We start from the raw sequence: 22,327 nt of genomic DNA, 5'->3' as shown, positions 1-22,327 counted from the left end.
TTCTGCTGGGATATGGTCGAGTACTTGTGGGATGTTACTGGCCCATTGTCTCAGATCAAATCCTCCTGTGGTGAGGAGATCTCGTAACTTGGATGCCAGTGCATTGGCCTCTTCTTGGGAGCTGAAACTCTGAAGGAAGTTATCTACATAGAATGACTTCTCTATACTGTATCTGACATCTTTGCTTGTGTGACTATGGTCGATGACATGCTTCTGGAGCGTGAAGGTCGCACAGCATGGGCTGCACGTCCCAAAGGGGATGCCACTCATATACTTGCGGGGACTTCTCTCTGTTTAGGTCCCTCCAGAGGAATCTTAACAGTGGTCGGTCTTCAGGTAGCAAGCGCACCTGATGAAATATGCCTCTAATATCACTACTCACTGCGACAGCATGTTCACGGAACCTCAAGAGTACAGACAACAGGGAAGGGCCCAGTGTGGGACCAGGGAGAAGCAATTGGTTGAGATTCTTCCCTCAATGTTGGAACGAACAATTGAATACAACCCTTTTCTTGCCATTATGTTGTGTCATGTAGTGAGGGATGTACCACGCCTCCTCAGCTTGATCCACTTGGTCAGGAGGTATCAATTGTGCATATCCTGCCTCCTTCAACTTGTTCATCTCCACTTGATAAGCGTCTGCTTGTGCTGGATCCCTGGCTAATCGCCGCTCTATTCCTCGGATACAAGGCAGAGTGGTATCTGCTGAGGCTTGCAGGAGAGGCATATCTTTCACTCTTAATAAGGGTGTGGTAGGGCTGTGACGGTGGCAGTTTTTTACCACCGCGGTGGTTATTGATCAACCACCGGCGGTGACACGGTGTTTGTGGGGTTCGGGGTGGGGGATGAAACTGAAACTGAAACAATGAACTAAAATACTGCGCTATAGCCTACTTATCACACAAACATGAAACATATGTTTAAAGAAAGCTTGAATGTCTGCTTTTAAATAAAACAATTCACATTTAAAAATATATATATTGTGAGATTTAAAAAATGAGGCTCAAACATCGGTTAACAACGTGCGTGTTTATTACAGCACTTGAGTGAAACACAGCCTGCTAACATTTAAATAAATAAAATAAATATCAGAGATAATAAAGTGAAATAAACGGGTAAATAAGAAAGTTAAATATTAAACTATAAATCGTTGCAACTTTCAAACAGAATTCGTAACATGCAGGGGAATAAAAACTGCGCAGGCCTGCAAACAATTAGAACTCAGCTTTCTAATTAGAAAAACATAAATGCTTTAAGCCTATTTAAGCCTTGGCTTTTTTATTTAGATTTTAAATTCTTTGACAAAAAAACTAACATGTTGACATTGTCCGGTTTAAGAGAGGACCGCATTGGTGTTACGATATTTCCAGCAGCACTAAATACGCGTTCAGATTAGATTAGATTAGATTAGATTAGATTCAACTTTATTGTCATTACACAAGTACAAGTACAAGGCAACGAAATGCAGTTTAGGTCTAACCAGAAGTGCAATAGCAGCAAGTGCAGGATATACAACGTTTGCATAAGTGCAGGACATGGATATGTACTGAGTATATATAAATATGTCTATAAATAGAGAGATGGTAATTACTATAAACAGAATTTACAGGTGAATATGTACAGTGAATAATATACAGATGGTTAATACTATAAACAGAATTTACAGGTGGATATGTACTATGAATATAATATAATATACAGATGGCTATTACTATAAACAGAATTTTACAGATAGAGGTATACAATGATATGTTAGGCTAAAATGAGGAATATGGCAGTGGATTAAGGTAGTGCAATAAATTATGGACAGAAGCTATCCGAAAAAAAGTGTAAAAGTGCAGTGGAAGTGATTGCATATTACAGTTAGAAGTACGGTGCAAAATACAAATGTAAACAGTAGGTACTGTAAATAACAGTCGGCAGTGCAAATGAGCATAATCCAGTTACGGTGTGGTAGTGCAAAATGAATAAGTAAACAGTTGTTACTGTAATAAAGAGTCGGTAGTGCAAATAACAAAGTGAAGGTGGATGTGAGGTAGGAGAGTTATCAGTATATGAGGGGAGTGGATCAGCGGGGGTTTGAGTTCAGTAAGGAGACAGCTCTGGGGAAAAAACTGTTCTTAAGTCTGCTGGTCCTGGTCCGGTGGATCCTGAAACGCCTGCCGGAGGGCAGGAGAGAAAACAGTCTGTGGGCTGGGTGAGAGGAGTCCTTGAGGATGCTGCGAGCTCGATGCAGGCAGCGTTTCCTCTGGATGTGTTCGATGGCAGGCAGTGGAGTCCCTGTGATGCGCTGGGCAGTTTTCACCACCCGCTGCAGTGCCTTGCGCTCCGCAACAGAGCAGCTCCCATACCACACTGCCACACAGTTGGTCAGGATGCTTTCTATTGCGCAGCGATAGAAGTTCACCAGGATAGCCGAGGAGAGCTGATTCTTCCTCAGTGTCCTCAGGAAGAAGAGGCGCTGGTGAGCCTTCTTGACCAGGCTGGAGGTGTTGGTCGTCCACGACATGTCCGCCGAGATGTGGATCCCCAGGAACTTGAAACTGGAGACACGTTCAACAGCCATTCCATTGATGTGGATGGTGTCGTGTGTGCCTCTTGACTCCTTCCTGAAGTCCACGATGAGCTCCTTCGTTTTGGTGGTGTTGAGGAGCAGGTTATTATCAGCGCACCATGTGGCCAGGTGCTGGATCTCCTCCCTATAGGCAGTCTCATCGTTGTTGCTGATGAGACCAATCACCGTTGTGTCGTCCGCAAACTTGACGATAGAATTCGATCCATACACAGGCTTGCAGTCGGCGGTGAAGAGGGAGTAGAGAAACGGACTTAGCACACAGCCCTGTGGTACACCAGTGTTGAGTGTGATGGATGTGGAGCAGGTGGATCCTGAACGAACATTCTGGGGTCTGTCAGTTAGGAAGTCCAAAATCCAGTTGCACATTGAGGTATTGATGCCCAGGTCTCCAAGTTTGGCTATTAACTTGGTTGGGATGACAGTGTTGAATGCTGAGCTGAAGTCAACAAACAGCATGCGTGCGTAAGTGTTCTTATTGTCCAGGTGAGTGAGCACAGAGTGCAGTGCCATGGAAACGGCATCCTCTGTGCTCCTATTGCTGCGGTAGGCAAACTGGTGTGAGTCCAATGTGGATGGTAGAGAGTCTTTTAGGTGTTCCAGGACCAGCCGCTCAAAGCACTTCATGACGATGGGTGTGAGTGCTACAGGGCGGTAGTCATTAGGGCACCTCGGGTTAGAGTGTTTTGGCACTGGCACAATGGACGTGCGTTTAAAGCATGAAGGTACAGCTGCTTGGGCAAGAGACAGGTTGAAAATGTCTGTAAAAACCCCAGCGAGGATGGTGTGCTCGTGGCGCATATGCATAGATACTTTTTCGCAACCGCGGCCAAGAGAGGGTATCTTGCCTCATTGTTCCGCCACCAAACAAGTGGGTCATCATTGGCATCAATGGTCTCCTCTTGCAAATAGCATGTTAACTCCTCGTCTGCACGCGCTCTCTTTGGAATAGGAATAGTGGCCTTCGCTTTTCTCTTCCCAAGTAGTCGTCCGAGATTCATTTTCTTGACAGTGGGTGGCGCGACGCTGGTTCCTTCCCCTGCATCCAATGCTTCCTCAGCTTGAGTGTTGTCTGGCATTTGCATCATCTCTTCGATAAGTTCGTCTCGAATCTCTTCCGCGTCACAACTATTCCGGTATCTAGGATCCAAAGTAGTTGCTTTCGACAGCATTTTTTCCCCTTCTAGGTCTTTGTATTTATCTTCCAAGACAGCGATCATCTTTACTTTGAGTTTTTTTGTCAGCTCACTATCTTCTGGCGAAGGGTCCAGGAGATCATTGGTCAGTAGGCTTAGCACAGGTTTAACCGATGATGCAGTAACAACTTTCTCATTCGATAAAACATCTGTGAATTCTGCAACTGGCTTAAGTGCTGCGTTTATCGACTCAAGTACTGCAATGTCCTGCCATGTCAGGTTAAGGTGTTGATGTCGTCGGTCATCCAGTGCTCTTTTAATTGCGGGGGCTTGCTCCAAAATTCTCTGTATCATTTTTTGTTTGCTTCCCCATCGCGTGAGGCAGTCCTGTTGGCGTATATCGAAGGAACAAGAGATAACAAAATTACAAACCATTTTTTGTTACAAACCAAGTTCTTAATTTATTTTCCCTTTTGCCTTTTCTATCAAAATGTCTCACCATGAATTTAGAATTCCACGGTTTTCATAAAAAGCGAGTTTGTTTTATAATTAAAACAAAAACTTGTGTTTGTTTTATAATTAAAACAAACACATAGGCTAGGTATCTGTAAAGTACTAAATAATTAGCATAGCCTTAGCATAGACATAAATCTAAATAAAAAATATAAAGCTTCGTTATTTTTTAAGCGTATACTTCAATTACCTACTTCACTTTATTGAAGTAGGCCTATTCAATCTCGCCCACCTCTAAATGACCATTTCACACGCTTCCACACGCAAAAAATAATTTTCTTCAACATTAAAAAAATTAATTGAATAATCCTTATGTAAAAAATTTAAGGATTAGGCTATTTAATTAAAATGTGAAAAATATTATTCAATTACATTTGATGGAATTTTTCTAATTAAAATATGTAGGCCTAATTATTTAAAGGTCCTGTTCTTCGTGATCCCATTTTTCAAACTTTAGTTAGTGTGTAATGTTGCTGTTAGAGCATAAATAATACCTGTAAAATTATAAAGCTCAAAGTTCAATGCCAAGCGAGATATTTTATTTAACAGAAGTTCCCTTTCAAAGCCTACAGCGAACGGCCGGTCTGGACTACATCCTGGTATTTCCTGCTTTAATTACGTCAGTAGAGCAGTTTGTTGACTAATCTCCGCCCACAAGAATACGCGAAAAAGGGGGCGTGGTCTTGTTGCTCCCTCGTGGAGCAGAGGAAGTGTTGCGTTCGGTTCGGTTCGGTTGCGTTTGTCGCCATCAGACGCTGTTATTTTCATCCCGGAGTCAAATCACCTTAGTTTGGCCTTCAGGGGCTGTAGTTTGAGCACGTTCATCTCCCCGTTATGGTAAGAGGCGTGACCTTTCCGGGCAACGTGTGCTAAGCTGCTGTCAAATCACAACACGGGAACCGCTGGCACAATCAGAACTCGATACGTATTTCTGAAGGAGGGACTTCATAGAACGAGGAAATTCTCAGGCCTTTTTGAGGACAGTGAAAACAGCAGTATACAGATAAGTAAATTGTGTGAAAAATACTGTGTTTTTTTACACATGAAACATTAACACATGTTATATTGCACACTGTAAACACAATCAAAGCTTCAAAAAAACACGAAAAACGGGACCTTTAAGAATTCTATATTGTCATTTCATAATTCTTTTAACTCACCAGTATCAAACTGTGCGTTGGTAGGTTTAGGGCCTCTTGCTCTTCTCTAAGTTTTTTCTTTCTCTGCCAGCTGTGGGCGAATGCAGCCACCATATTTCGGCACAAACCTATGGCCCTGGCTGTCCTCTCCTTCTCGGCTGTCATTGCATTTGTGACGGCCAGGTTAAGATTGTGGCCGAAACAGTTCAGCCATGGCCATTGTAGCTTCTTAACAGCAGCTACTATATTGGCCCCGTTATCTGTGGTGATGCATGCAAGTTTTCGTTCATCTAATCCCCATTCCTTGAATGCACAGCGGAGAGTTTCAGCTAAATTTTCCGCCGTGTGGCTTTCGGGTGTGAACGAAGTCTGCAGGCACCTGCTCTTCAGATTCCATTCATTGGTAATGAAATGCACGGTCAGACTCATAAATGGAGTCATGTTAATGCTGGACCACATATCAGTAGTGGTGGAAAAGAAAACACTTTCTTGCAGTTCAGCCATTATGTTCTGCTTCGTTTCTGTGTATAACTGGGGAATTACAGTGTTCGAAAAATATTTCTTGCTTGGCAATTCATACTGTTTGTCGAACGACTGGAGCATTTTTTTGAAGGCTGGTTTCTCCACAGTGCGGAGCGGCGCATTCTCCACAACCAAATACGTTGCCACATCTCTTGTCAGCATTTTCCACTTGTCACTCTCTCGTTTGTATTTGGCCTGACCACCAGCTGGGCGTTTGCGTTCACGGGACATAACTTGTACAAACGCCGATGGATGGCATGATTGGAGATGGCTCTTGAGATTTGATATGTTCGCCCATTTAACACTTATTTTGTTTTTACAAACCCGGCAAATGGCTTCATCCTTATTTAAAGGTTCACCTTTTTCGTTAGGCACAAATCCAAAATGATCCCAGATCGGCGATGTAGTATTTGGTTTCCCAACCAGGTCCATTGCTCAACACGATATTAATTTGCGGAATGCAGAAGAAACTGGATTTTGCCGCGCTCAAACTCGCTCATCTAAAGGAAACGCCATATATGGCGTGTGAAGGATTAATGAATTAGCTATTTTATACGCTAGTCTATAAAACTCATAGAGCTAAAAGGTACAGGTTATAAATAGCAACTGCTATTGCAAATGTTATATTCTATACAAAACTTTTTTTGCATTTCATACAGTGTGTCAGGTCATGTGCACACTACCGCCGGTGGCACCGCACCACCGCGGTGGCGATCCACCACCGCGGTGGCACGGTGGTCATGGCGACCGTCACAGCCCTAGGGTGTGGCATACCTGGCTACTCCATCTACTGGAACTCTGATAGTCTTGGACTCGAGCAGTGAAAATGCTTCTTGATCTTGCTTTGAGCGGGTAATGAGTTTCTCACTGCGGTAAGGGAGCACGTCTAATTGCCACAATCTCTCAACTTGTCTGTACAGGTCAGTATATGAGCCTGAAGTAGCTGTGAAGAGGCACTACTGGCTAGGAAGGCGATAATTGATGTCTTGAGTTGGACCTTGAAGTGTCCAACCTAGTCGGGTCTTGATGGCAGCAGGACCATTTGGCGGGCCTAGACGAACTGGCTCGACTGGAGTGATAAGAGCAGGGTAATCCGATCCTATAACAGGGCTCTACATAGCGACCATTTTGGGCGCATTTGCGCCTGAAAATTACTGCGTGCGACTGCAAAGAAATATTTAGGTGCACTGGTGCGAGTGACCCGATCGATTCTCATGAATAGATGTATAATACAATCGAAATAAAAACAACAACTGCCAAAGTGCATCAACACTGACTGACTGAGCAACTGTTAAGTTTCGTGCTGCAATCAACTGCTTTTCATGCCTTCTGTCAGCAGAGCATGTGCAAAAAACGTGTGCGACGGACTACACTTCACAGATTGTTTACAAGGTGAAACCACGGTCTATGGGTGAAACGGGTGTGACGCGGCCATGCGCACTTACCAGACGCCTCGGGCTGATGTTTCTTTGCAACCAAAATTAACTAGAAATACCACATTTGGATTATCATAAACAAGGTCGGAAATTAACAGGGGCTTGGGGCAAAAATGCCACCAAAAATGAATTTATTAAAAAATAATTTTAAAACGCCCCTGTATGAGTTCTTGATTTAATCTGTATCAGCTGCAGTCCATACAAATGACTAGATGCATATGAGTGAGTACACCATGAATCCATTTACCAAACCGTGTTTTTATCTTACCCTGAATCACTACGGTACACATATAATAAGTGTTTATATTCGGACTATTCAATTCCAGTTCGGGTCGCAGCGCTGCGGAGGAGCACAGTCCCTGTGTGACTCGCCATAGACATAAACAGAAAGAAGTAGCTCCGGCTGCAATGTTCTTCCGCGAGACGCCTGCAGTTATGTTTATTAAGCGCCAGAGCACCTAAAGTTGCGGACAGCTCCGAGTATTGGCATGATTGCAAATGTGACACTGATCTTGTACAAAAGTCCAATAGACAAGTTGATATTAAGTAACAACGTTTTAGGCACAATACTGTCTATTTCGGGAAACTACACCAGAACGTTGCGCATCTCCAAGCGGTTTGATTCGAATTAATCTGCGTTTGAACAATTGAATGAACGACTCGCACATAAGACTTGACGCCACCTACTGGCGGTTTTATTTTCATTTATACTTTGCATGGACTTTTTATTTAAAATATAAATCTTTTAACTAAGTTTAAGTTTAACTTGTACATTATTTATACATTTATAAAGCCTATTTCTAAATTCAAAAACTTATATTTAAAACATTCATACAACATTATTTACCCATGAGCTGCATTAAATCTATGTAAATGTGTCTAAACAGCACTTCAGATAGAGCTGCTGTGGCACTTCTACAGTGCAAAGATTGATCTTTTGATGCTGATTTAATTAGATTGGTAACAGTCTGGTTGTGTCTTATTGCTAACTGAATTCATTGTTTGTTCTACCATACACCGTCTGGTGCTACTTGGACACGTCATCAGTGATGATCCCGGGGTCAACAGGTGTTTCGGGTCTTTAATCAACAGACACCCTTGCCCGGGCGACCCTGCCGGGGGTGATCAGTCCCCGGCCTGTGTCCAAGTGGCATGCTACGCCACGGATCCCCCCTCCGGATCCACAGCCATCGTGAGGCTTTTTCAGCAGCCTCTGAGATGTTCTTTATGGCTCGTCTACACAGTTGACCTTAAACTCCAAGGATTTTGAGTGTTCGGATCAACGACTGTCCAGCAAAGCCCCTACAACCGACCTCCACTGGCTCACTGCGTACTTTCCAGCCGCTGCTCCTGCACTCCTCCACCAGCTCTGCATACTTGGCTCTCTTGCGCTCGTTTGCCTCCTCCAATCTGTCTTCCCAGGGGACAGTAAGTTCCACTATGACCACCTGCTTGGTCGACTCTGATGTTATCACCACGTCTGGGCGGAGTGAAGTGGTCGTGATGTGCTTCGGCAACTTAAGCTGTCTTCCCAGATCCACTTGGAGGTGCCAGTCTCTTGCATTGGAGAGGAGCCCACCTGGTGAACTTAGCTGCTGTTGTGCCTTCTCCCCAGCTCTGACAAAGGAGATGGTATGCTTGGAGGGATACTGACACTTACTGTTCTGTATCGCTGCAGTGATTGTATCTGCCAGAGCCCTAAGGACCTGATCATGGCGCCAGCGATACCGCCCATCCCCCAGAGCCTTTGGACAGCAGCTGAGGATATGCTCCAGTGTGCCACTCCTCTGGCACAATTGGCATGCTGGAGAGTCTACCAAGCCCCAGCGGTGCAGGTTGGATGGGCTAGGTAGAAGGTCGTACACCGAACTGACGAGGAACTTGATGCGCAGTGGTTAGGAGCTCCACAACTCTGCCCAGGTGATCTTGCGCTGCTCTGCGTTCTCCCACCGAGTCCAGGTGCCTTGCTGCTGCATACCAACCATCTTGGTCAGGCGGTCTTCCTCCACCTCTGCCCGCACCTCGTCCTGCACCAACTGACGTTTCTCCCTCCCTCTTGCTTTATCGTAGCGTGGCTTGGGAAAACTGCCCAAGCCTGCACGTCCCACCGCCACGTTACCCACCAGGACACCATGCCTCAGCCTTGCCTCCGCTCTGTCCACCGCTTCCTGTGCCTGCCACTTCCTTCCAGTCTTAACGCAGATTCCAGCTGAGGAGACTTTGGCATCCGAGGAATCTCTGTACATCAAGACCTCCCGGGCACGTGTGACCTTGAACTCCTCGGATTATCTGCTGAAGGGAAGCTGAAGTTTGGTGGAATGACTGTAGAGGGCGATATTGCTTAGGGACCGTGGGAGCCCTAACCACCTCCTGAGGAACTGACTAATGGTTCTCTCCATTGCTTCTACCGTTGTCGTGGGTACCTCGTATACGAGAAGGGGCCAGAGAAGCCTCGGTAGGATTCCATGCTGGTACATCCATGTTTTGTACTTTCCTGGAAGCCCTGACTTGTCGACTGCAGTGAGCCAGTTCGTCACGTCGATCCTGGTTTGTTGGAGAGCGTTTGTGTCCTTCAAGGAGCTGTCAAAGATCTTCCCCAAGCTCTTGACCGGTCTCTCTGTTACTGATGGAATTTGTGACCCCTCCAAGGTAAAGCGGAACCGGTCGGCCACTTTGCCTTTCTTTAGAACCAGGGACCTAGATTTGGCTGGCTTAAAACTCATCCTTGCCCATAGGATGAGATGTTGGAGCCCCTGGAGAAGCCATCTACACCCCGGAACTGAAGCTGCTGTCACGGTTAGGTCATCCATAAAGGCTCTTATGGGTGGCTGCCGAGTACCAGATCTAGACATGGGACCCCTACACTCCACCTCTGCTGATTTGACGATCATGTTCATGGCTAGAGCGAAGAGTGGTACCGAGATTGTGCAGCCGGTAATGATGTCCTTCTCTAGCCATTGCAGGCAGATGTTACCGTTCCTGATGAAACTCTCAATCTGAAACTGTTGTAGTAGTCCAGAATGAGGTTGCGGATCGTCTCTGGCACATGATGTCTTGTCAGTGCTTCATTGACCAGCTTGTGGGGAATGGACCCATAGGCGTTGGTAAGATCCAGCCAGAGCACGGCCAGGTCTCCTCTGGTCTCCTTTGCCTCCCGGATCAACTGGCTCACCACTCCTGTGTGTTCTAAGCAACCAGGTACTCCTGGGACTCCCCCCTTCTGCACTGAGGTGTCTATGTACCCATTCTTCAGGAGGTACTCCATTAGCCGTTGGGACACGATCTTAAAGAAGATTTTCCCTTCGACGCAGAGCAGCGAGATTATACGAAACTGCTCAATGGTGCTTGCGTTCTCTTCTTTGGGTATCCAGATCCCCTCAGCTGATCTCCATTGGGAAGCCACTCTCCCTCTCTGCCACAAAACCTTCAGGTTTAAATTAACATTTTAAAAACAACTTTTCTATTTTAATTGAAGAAATTGCCAAAAGATGATGCATACATTTAATAAGATTAGAAAACTTTGCTCCTATAACGGTAAAAATGCCCCTGGACATTAATTTAACGGGACAAAGATCATCCTGGGAAAGTTATAATTGGAATGCGTGTTATTGATCAGAGAGTGCTCCTAAATTTTTGACTGTGCTCCTAATTTTTTTTAAAGTAGGAGCACAAGTGCTCCTCAAGAAAAATGTTAGTGTAGAGCCCTGTATAAGGAGGAGTGGTTGGACGGATTGAACATGTGGCAACTGTAGACCTTAATGTAGATGGTGGAATTTACGTTGCAACTCCTCTACTGGGTACGTATGCTCAGCTAATCCCAGAGTCTCTGCTGTAAAGGCTTGATGGATCCTGAATGAGGTCTTAGGCTGGGAAGCTGGCGATACTGTGAAGGTCACTGATGCACATCGATCGTATAGGCTAGATTAGCACACGTGAAATTAGCATCACATTATCTGCCATGTGAGCTCGGGATAATCAACACCTATGGCGTAAATAATGTGCATAAGATCACTTATACAGTACATAATAACGTACACATGCTCAACGTGACTCAAAGTATCTCAAAACATTAATATTTAACTGTCTCCGTATGCTTTCACTAGCGTTGCATATGATGCAATAGGTACACAATGATATGGCGAACATCTGCGATTACAACTAAATAAGCTCAATACAATCAAATGATTATTTTAACTATGGCTCTTTAAAGATAATGAATAACATTAACACAGAGCTGCCAACTCTCACCCATTGGCCATGAGACACACGCATTTGATTGGTTTCACACGCTCACACGCCACACCCCCGATTTCTCACGCTGAAGTTTCAGCCCTGTCAGTCAAATGTCTAAAAGATGAGTTTATCTATAGATCTACCTGTTGAGCCACTCGTGATCGACTAGTTATGCTTTCGGTGAGGGGGTTCAAGAGCGCCCCTGTCTGTGGAATTTGCCATTTTCTCACATATGCGATGCTACTTCACAAGCCACCCCAGGCGCATTTTCCCCCGCATTTCCCCGGCTTCAAGTATGTATGCTTTGAGTATTTATTGAGTATATGCTTGAGTATTTATGCTCTTGAACTTTAAATAGCGTTTGCTTATTCATTTGTGTGAGTTGTTATATTAAAGGCATTTCGAGAGCTTTGTGAACGTAATTTTTTAAGGGCCAAGTGGTGACCAGATGTCTGAAATGGAAACCGGGGACATTTCCTATTTGTGTGGTCAAAATATCACAAAATGTTTTTATACGTTTATTATGTATTCATTTAAAAAAAACGGGGACAATATATTTTTGAATGTTTATGTTGTCGTTGTTTTTTTTTTTTTTGGGTTCCCTCCCTATTTATTATTAACATTAATAATTAGGCCCAAGCTCATACAAACAGTAGCCTTAGCCCTTTTACTTTTCTGCTGGTGAAAATAATCACTACACCATTGCTCATTTAACCAGCATGCTGCTGTATGTTGGGCTTTTTTGTTGTTGCAATGTATCAGTGGGTTGTGAACGAGCTGTAAAACAGGGACATTTCCGGGGACAGTTCCAGTCAAGGACAGAACCAAAAACCAGGGCTGTCCCTGGAAAACGGGGATGTCTGGTCACTCTAGGCTATATACATGCTGTAATTGATAGGCCTACATTAGTGTAGATGATATATTAAACAAAGATTATTTAAATTCCTGAAGGTTTCAAGCAGAGCATGTGAGCGGAGCGCCAGCGGAGCGGGGAGCGTAGCGGTAATATCTCCTCCAGGGCTGCGTTTCCCAAAAGCATCGTAAGCCTAAATTGATCGTAAAAACGATCGTACGAGTGATCTTAATATTAAGGTCTGTTTCCCAAAAGCATCGTAACTTAAGTAGCACTTGAAAATGATCGTAGATCTACGAGTGCTCTGGAGTAATCGTAAAGCTCTAAGTGTATCGTAAGAAGACAGAGTTATGAGGTTTCCTACAGGACAACCGGCAGATTACACCTTTAACTTTATTCAAGTGCATTGTGATAATACTATACGGTTTTGATTGTACTTTATTGTACACTTTTTTATTATTTTTTTTATTTTAATATTCTCATTATTATCAATGTTGATTAAAAAAAAACAGTTCTGCTGCTTAATATTTTTGTGGAAACTGACTTTATGATCACTGGATTTTTTATTTTTTTATTTATGAGGGCAGGTAACAAACAAAAATAAAAAATAAATACACATCTGAATTAAATGAGGATATTTATTTCGTCTTTTTGAACGGTATCTTTTCTTGGTTTTTTTTTGTTCAGCCATTTTGTCAGTGCCTCAGCCTGTAGGTAGTTGCTTTATATAGACGTGTTTTGATTGCTAATCCACATCAGATGACAATTATTAGGTGAAACGTTCAGAGGAAACGATTCCATATAAGGTTATATTTCAGCACTTCGCAAATGGACAGCGACTCTTAAGTAGCACTTAGAGCGCGTTCTCGCGCGTTCATGTTAAGTACATTTTTGGGAAACGCACGTGGAATTGCTGCGAGTGATCGTAACTTTGCTCGTAGAACATGCTCTTTAGAGCTAAGATACATCGTTATTGGGAAACCCGGCCCAGGGGTGCGTTTCCCGAAAGCATCGTTGGCCATCTATGGTCGCAAGTTCCGTCGTTATCAGCATAGTTCAACGATTTGGTGTTTCCCGAAACCATCGTTCCAACGAACGTTCGCAAATTGCATCGCAAACTTGTGTGGTTGGAACGACAGCTCTTGACCTGTGGTTAGAAGTATAGTTCCTTGTTAGTTTGTCGTGTCGACGTCATTGATTTCGCAGCAGCTGGGATGTGTTCTATTCAGAGCTATCGACCCTATAGCCTATTTCTTTCGAAGGTTTCACCATCCACTTTAAGTAATTTGGATGACTTAAAGTCGAGGTGCCTAGGTTTTACACAATTTGCTCTCTTCATTACAAATTATTTGAAACGATATAATAGCGTGACGATCGCAATTATTCTCCCTTCGAAGTGCCCTCCGAAAGGATTATTTATGCTGGTTGGGACGCAGTCTTGGTTTCGTTTGTGCGAAGAAACGAGTGTGCAAGTGAGTAGCTTTGTTAAATTCCCAAAGACAAATTGTCATATAACAATATTTTACAAAAAGGGGTTTACCCTTAAATATTAAATTGTATCTGTACTGTAGCATTACACATAGGCCTACGCAACACATGCAGTGCTTAGCGCTAAGGAAACGTAGGCAGATTCAGATTTATTTTATTCTGACATTTAAACATTTAACAAATGATGACATAGCCTAAATCAACATAAAGTCTGAAAAGGAATAGGCAGAAGCATTTATTTTTTGGGTGATTTCTGCCCAGGATTTTTTTTTTTAATCAGCATTTGTTACACAATTTTTCAGCTTTGAAAATAGCTGTTTTTTTTATTCTCCACCTCCTCCAAAAGAACTGTAACTTAATTTTTTTTAAATTGTGGTTTTCGCGTCATTTTCATATAGGTCATATGAACATAGCTGTATGGCAAGGGGACTTAAATAGGTAGGCTAATGATCTTAAGCAAAATATGCAACAGGTGTACACAATAGTATAACAATCACAGTGATCATTGATCAACAGTAAAACCCATCATTTATTTTCATTTTAATTGTGCTGATCTATCAATATTCAATAAGAAATTAATAAATATGAAATTGTGAAATTAATAGTTATAGATTTTTGGGATCAGAGAAGACAACATTGTGTTTATATATGTTTATATTTTATTGTTCAAAGAATGAATGTTGAGTTGTTAACGTAATTACTCCACATCGTCACTAAGAAAGCGCAATCGAAAAGAGAAAAGAACCACATTTACGGCAGGTGGCGATATGTGCTCATAGCACCAGTCCGCCATTAGATCGAAGAAGAAGAAGAAGAAGAACGTCATAACGACAGCTCCAACCAATGTGGTTCAAACCATGGTTTTGCGACACAGGTACCATGGTTTCGGGAAACAGTAGTGACTAGCTAGTTGATTTCTTTAAAGATGCATCGTACTATGGTAGTTAAACCAGCGAGTTGCATCGTTGTACGGGAAACGCACCCCAGAGCGGTGAGCGCCTTTCTGAAGATTCTGCTCAACCCGCTCAACCCAGAATGCCCTTTGGCGATTTGCTAGATCTAGAATCTGTGAAATAGCTAAGCAATAGTGGAGCAATAGGTTATGGAGTTCAAATATTGTTTTAATGAAGTTGCGAGCCTTAAACATAAATGCACAAAGTTAAGAAACGAGCAGGGAGAAGAAATTGAAAGGGAGTGTGGAGAGATTGTGAGAGTTAGCTAAGATATCGGAATCTAAAGCGACACATTGCCAGAAAGCATGAGGATGTGCTACGCAAACATGGCAGTGCAGCAAAAGGTGAGCTATATATCATTCGATAATAAATTAATAGATAAATAGGTAAGGCACGGTAGGTCTATCGTGTATACGGAGCCCTGCTCTTATTACATGCAGACAAAAACCATGGCCATTGGCCACAAATTAATATTTCGTTCCCATGAATTAAGAATTAGTTTTCTCATTTCTAAATCGTAGCCACAAATTAAATTCGTTCCCAAACTTCTTAATTCGTTCTCCCTGGTTAAGTAAATCATGGCCATGTTGAACCAATTCGTTCTCCAATTTTATTAAAACTATAGGGAACGGATTATTACAATGTGGCCACGATCTAATTAAAATGAGGAAACAAATTATTAAAACATGCTGACGGGTGGTAATGAATTGTTAATTCGTTATGCAATCATGGAAAGCAATTATTTATTTATTTTGCACTCTGCGCAAATGTTCAGTTAATAATTTTGGCCTAATAGGCTAGTTAATTTTAAAACTTTGATCTAGGCCTATAGCCTGTATATTTTTATTTATATAATTAGGCCCATTAATTCGTTAAATTGTACAGCATTTTTTTTTGTAAAATTGATATAAGCCAATTTAAATTTAAATTAATCCTTGCGCAGTTACAAGAATGTTGGCCTAATAGTTAATTTATTTTTAAAACGTTTGTGGATTTTGTATATTTTTGTTTATATAGCCTACATTTTATTTATATTATTAGGCCCATTTATTCATTGAATTTTACAGCAGTTTGTGTGTACAATGGATGGATATAAGCCAATTTAAATTTTAATCATGCGCGTTGCGCAGAAGTTCACATATCAAAATTCTGGCCTAATAGTTAATTTACTTTTAAAACTTTTATGTATATTTTTGTTTATATCATTTTTATTTATATTATTAGGCCCATTTATTCGTTTAATTTTACAGGACTTTTTGTGACTAGCCTAATTTGTAATTTGAAATAAAACATTTCTATTTGAAAAATGTTGTTGTTGCTCAGTTCTTTAGGAGGTAAGGCTGTGGTCTAAGCTAAAAGTGATGTACATGTAGATTTTTTTCCTTTTTTGGAGCAAGCGGGGGGTGATTTGAGTGGAGCGCGAGCAAACTGCGTTGAGCGCTGAGCGATAATGAGCGGAGCGGCCTGATGTAGCTTTGAGCGGGGGAGCGGAGGGGTGAACAGTTCCGTGAGCGATGAGCGGAGATTCTCACCGCTCCACTCCGCTCATATGCTCTGGTTTCAAGTATGCCCCGCAATAAGGCAAGGCCAGGAGGAGAAAAGATGAGTAAAGGGAAAACAGGAGAAAAGAGGAAAGACATTTTGTTTTTTTTACTGAAAGATCAGCCACAGCAAAAAAGAGCCGCACAACAGACAGAAGAGCAACAGACAGGACAGACCGAACGAGAACAGCGGCAGACAGAACGACAGACAGAACAAGAACAGCGACAGACAGAACGACAGACAGAACAAGAACAGCGACAGACAGAACAGCAACAGACAGAACAAGAACAGCGACAGACAGAACAGCAACAGATAGATTTGCTTGTTGCCGATTCTGATTCAGAACAAAGACAGACAGAACGACAGGCAGAAAACCACCAACAGCAGCAGCCCGAGCAGAGGTCGAAGATTAGAGCCTTGTGTGGAGCTGCAACATACAGATGCACCTTCAAGAATGAGTGGACCACAAAATGGCCATTTATCACTAAAGGTAGCCTCAGCACACATTACTGGTGTTCTGTATGTCGTGTGGAAAACACATGTTGCCACCAGGGTGTTTCAGATATTGTGCGACATGTTAAGAGCAAGGGCCACCAGGAAAAAGAACGGGCCATTGAATCCACCACTACAATTGACAGATTTTCGATGTCTGCTTCCTCTGTTGGGGAGATGTCAGACCAAGAGGCTAAGGTATGCTATGTGTCATGGTTCTGCCAAGGTTCAAGAATTTTGTGTAATATACTGTACTGTCATGGTTGAGTTTTGACTAATTTACCGACTTGTTTAGGTTTTGTATTTCTGTGTTCTGTTTCACAGTCAGGTTTTCTTAGTTTTATGTCTTAATTGCCCATTGTGTTCACCTGTGCCCTGTTGGCTCTGGTGTCCATTTAAACTCACTTTTTACTTACAGGCAAGAAGGGCTGAGGTTAAAATGACAGCAACATTAGTTCAGCACAATGTGCCGCTTGCATTGACTGACCACCTGGGGCCTCTTCTGAAGGAGTGTTTCAAGGATTCCAAAACAGCCCAGGAGTACAAGTGTGCCAGAACCAAGAGTTCATGTATAGTTAATGAAGCACTGGCACCACATTTCATGAGTGAGTTGGTGATACAAATGAGGGAAGGGCCATACACACTCATCACAGATGGATCCAATGACACCGGTATTTCCCAAACTATTGAACATGACGTTTTTCTCCTTCTCCACAATCAGGCATGATATAGTTTTTCAAACATGTATATAAGAAGATGGGAGGCTTTATGCTTACATGCTGTCATTGCAGGAGTAGAGAAGATGAACCCCCTGACTGTCCGGATGTTTATGAAAGATAAGGTTGTGCACCGCTTCCTAGGGATGTGTACAACTAGTGGAACAAGATGTGGGACAGCAGACATCATCTTCAGCAAGATAAATGCCACCTTAGCAGAAAAGGCTATCCCATGGCAAAACTGTGTTGGTCTGTCTGTGGACAATGCTGCTGTGAACATAGGTTCAAAGAATTCCATCGCCTCCAGAATCCTAAAAGAACACTCCAGTATTTACGTTCATGGTTGCCCATGTCATATAGTCCAAAACAAAAAACGAAATGTGATGTGATTGGTTTGCAGGCCCAGTGTGCTGTGATTGGCACCGCTTAGCAGTGTCAGGAGATGTCCCGCCCCTTCATAACCGCGAGCGCTACTCAGACTGGATCCCAAATGGTACCCTAAACCCTCACGGTCTTCCTCTGAGTCCGCACTTTCGTGACGTAATGCCGCTTTGACTGCAGGGTAAAGTCCTCTGTGTAGCTCGCAAAGTTGCGGGCTCAGCTGAAGTGGGCTCAAAACGGCCATATAGGGGGCGCTCGCGAGCACCCTTCTGAAACCTAAAATGATGAATGGGACACCCTACGGTCTCGTGGCCTCACGCACACAGCAGCCATTGTAAGTCCACAAGTCCGAAAGAGCATAGAAGTGTGCCATTTGGGATTCAGCCTCAGATGTAAAATATTAATGATGACATCAATTTCAAACCTATTCGAGCCCGATTCAGACAATGTTAATGAACGAGGATCGTGCAGAAAGGATTTCATACACAGACTTTGCAAGCACGGGACATTTCAGAGTGGTATGTTGTTTTTGTAACTTTCTTATAGATATGATGTTATACACCATTTAATCAAATTTGTCGGAAAACTATGGTAATACAAACAGTAATCGATCCCAAAATTATGGATACATTTCCTAAGGGGTGATGAACATTCTTACAAAAGCTACAGTAAACATTACATCAATACTGTAATTTTAGTTAGCAGGCTAGCGGAGGCAAAACATGTTAAACATGGCCAACATTTTAAAAAATTAGTTGGACGTATGACAGAGTATTTCTGTGCCAAATACACTCCTTCAGGATTCAAATAAGTTTCGTAAAGTTTTTTTTCCCTAATATGGCCCTTTATGAAGTCATAAAAGGCGGAATTCTTTGTATGGGCACTTCTCCCGGATGAGCGCGTGCACACATCAACCAGAGCGAGAACGCGCCCATCAACGATCTTCGTTCAGGTTACAGGAGGCATCGGCAGAGCTGTAATTTTGTTTTTAAACCACGAAATCAGCAATGACACTAAAGAAGTGTGTTTCTGGTTGTGAGGGAACAATAACTTTGTTCAGCTTCCCAAATAACCCGGCGTTAAAGGTAGGGTAGGTAGGATTTGGTTAAAAAACTTTTTTTCCAAATTTGTTTAAACTTTCTTTATATATCAATACATAATTAAAATGTAAGTACTCTGAAAAAGAAAGTATGAAAATTGAGTGTCTGTAGACCTCTCACGACTGTTTTAAAGACAGCTCATTATTTCCATTCACTCCACCTTCTCCCTTCTGAGCTCTTTCCAAAGCCACGCCCCCAAAACACATGAACGCGCTACGCCGACCGCGATCAGCTGAAAGACGCATTATTAACCTGAGACGAGTGGAGAAGAAGTGCATGTAGAGACATCGTGTCAGAATCACATGTAATAAAAAATCTAACTTTATCATTATGAATATAAACAAATAAGATGTCTTTTAGTACTCACTCTCAAGCTAGAATAACGATACTGGTAAAGTTTAAAATACACACACAACACAGTGTCTACGACACACACAGATACAAGATAAAAACATTGGTAGAGTATATAAAAACAAACCAAGGGCCGAAATAAACGTGCAGGTAAAGTTCCCAGTGAACATGGTAAAAGAGTTTAGACAGAGGTAGCTAAAGCTAACTTAGTTCTAAAAAAAGTTCCTGGATGCGGTGTACTAGCTTTTACACATGCATTTTGTTTTCTAGTTACATTTTGCGAAATTCAACACGACAGCGATCAACTTGAGCTAAGCATATTGAGTATTTATCATCTCTACTAATGGCTCGCTAAGTGTATAACGTTGTAACTTTATGCTAAGTAATGTTATGTTAGCTATATTAGGCAGCTACGTGTGCTAGTGAGACATGCTTCATGAAAACATAAACCAAAAAAATGTATAATCAAAATGAAAGATTACCTGTCCAGCAGAAATACAGCCTCTTGAACTCAAACGGGTGCGCCAGGGTTGCCAGGTTTTGACAACAAAATCCGCCCAATTGCTACTCAAAACTAGCCCAAAACAAGCCCAGTCGTATTTCTCCGGTAAAAATCGCATTTGGGGGGTAAAATATGTGTCTTTTTGGTAGGGCTGCCTGCTAAAATTCGCAAATCCCGGGGCAAAATATCACATAATTGGGGTCGCTTCAACCCGCGGACATGAAAAACAGCCCGCGGCAACAGTGTTTGAAGTAGCCCGACCTGGCAACACTGGGGTGCATGTGGGCAGATCCTGAGCAAAAGCGGCGGTAGCCATGGTAGCGAGAGAGAGTGACAGTCGCCCAAGCCAATCACTTGTTTCGGCCCGGACGAAAATAATGAGCGGCGTTTATTGCAGATTAAAAAGTCTAGAGTCACTCGATTTTTATACTCTCTTTTTCAGAGTACTTAAATTTTAATTATGTATTGACATATAAAGAAAGTTTAAACAAATTTGGACAAAAGTGTTTTAGATCATTCTTACCTACCCCACCTTTAAGTAAACAGCCCCCTTTAATACTGTCATGTATATGTTATGTTAGTCTCATTTTCATGGACTTTTAAATAGTTTGTCTTCAGTCACGTTTCCTTTGTTCTAGTTTCCAGCCAATCATTTGTTACCATGGACATTCATTAACTGTCACACCTGTCTGTTATGAGTTCATCACCATACCTGTTTAACTTCCTCCTCAGTTAACAGTCTTTGTCCAGTATTGTTCATGAGTTACATGCTGAGCATGCAGGCCTTGTAGATGTGCAGCTTGGTCTTCTCTTTGAGGTTGGCGTTGTTCCAGACCCTCTGGTTCAATCTGGCCATGACGGCTGTTGCCTGCAGTTTATCTCTGTTGATAGAGAGAACTGGAGATGGTGGACCCGAGGTAAGTGAAGTTCTCGACAACTTCCAGGTTGTACCCATCAATTGCGATGGTTGGAGGGGAGTCTATTTCCTGGGCCATGACGTTGGTTTTCTTCAGACTGATGGTCAGTCCAAACTCCTTGCAGGCGTGGGAGAGGCAACTGACAAGCTGCTGCAGGCCATCTTCGGTGTGGGACGTCTAGGCTGCATCGTCGGCGAAGAGCATCTCATGAATGAGTACCTCTGTGACTTTAGTCTTGACGAGTAATGTTGAACAGCTTGCCGTCAGCCCTGGTGTGGATGTAGACTCCCTCGCTGCAGTTCTTGAAGGCGCACTGGAGGTGCATGGAGAAGAAGATGCAGATGAGCGTCTGCACAAAGACACAACCTTGTTTGACTCCACTATTGACAGGGAAGAACTCAGATGTTGCGCCATTGAAGCAAACCGTGCTGTGTGTGTTATCGTGAAACAAGGTGATGACAGCCAGCAGTTTTGGGGGGCAGCCAATCTTCTGCAGAAGCCTGAATAGACCACTTGTGCTAACCAAACCACGGTTCCTGCAATAATGTGTTTGATTACCCACCATATTCCTTCCTAAAGTTAACATCTGCACTGGAAAAAATATTTAGCACTTTTAACTTGAACAAGAAAATAATTATTTGTCCTAAAATATTAAATAAATGTCATAGAAATCATCAAATTTAACATTCTCATATGTCGACACATTGTTAAAATGTTATGTTTTTATATGTTTATAAGTAAACTGTTTGTGTTTCTTGAAAATGATTGCTTCAATTAATATCTTGCCAGATAGAACCTTAAAATTCCAAGTGGAAAGTGATTTTTTCAGAATTAAAATGTTCTCTCTGCATTTGACCTGTTCCAATAATCCCCATTTACAAATTTGAGAGGATTTTAATATTGTATATTTAGGGCCAGATTTACTAACAGCTTGCTCCAGCGCAAACCCTCTTTTGGCTTTAAGAAACTGCTGTCAGGGTTGACTAAAGACACGCAGTGAAAAATTTGTGCTGAAAAGGGGTGGGCAGTTATTTTTTGCGGCTGACCTTATTGCATATGCATTTGTAGGAGTTTTCCATTTCCCATTTTCTGTTGCTCAAGAAGTTAATGCTGGTTCTGATAGAAAAGTGTCAGAATACATCACAGTTTGTTGAGTATGGTGTCCTGCCATCCATGTGGATGTTACTTTGACACGTACCACCTACCTAAGCATTGTTGCAGACCATGTACAGCCTTTCATGGAAACGGTATTCCCTGGTGGCTGTGGCTCTTTCAGCAGATAATGCGCCGCCACAAAGCAAAAATGGTTTGAGGAGCACAACAACGAGTTTGAGGTGTTGATTTGGCCTCCAAATTCCCCAGATCTCAATCCAATCGAGTATCCTGTGGGATGTTCGGAACAAACAAGTCCGATCCATGGAGGCTCCACCTCACAACTGACAGGCTGCTAACATCTTGGTGCCAGATACCACAGCACACCT

Source organism: Gobio gobio, assembly GCF_949357685.1.
Source record: "Gobio gobio genome assembly, chromosome: 21".
NCBI lineage: Eukaryota > Metazoa > Chordata > Actinopteri > Cypriniformes > Gobionidae > Gobio > Gobio gobio.
This window is presented reverse-complemented; position numbering follows the sequence as displayed.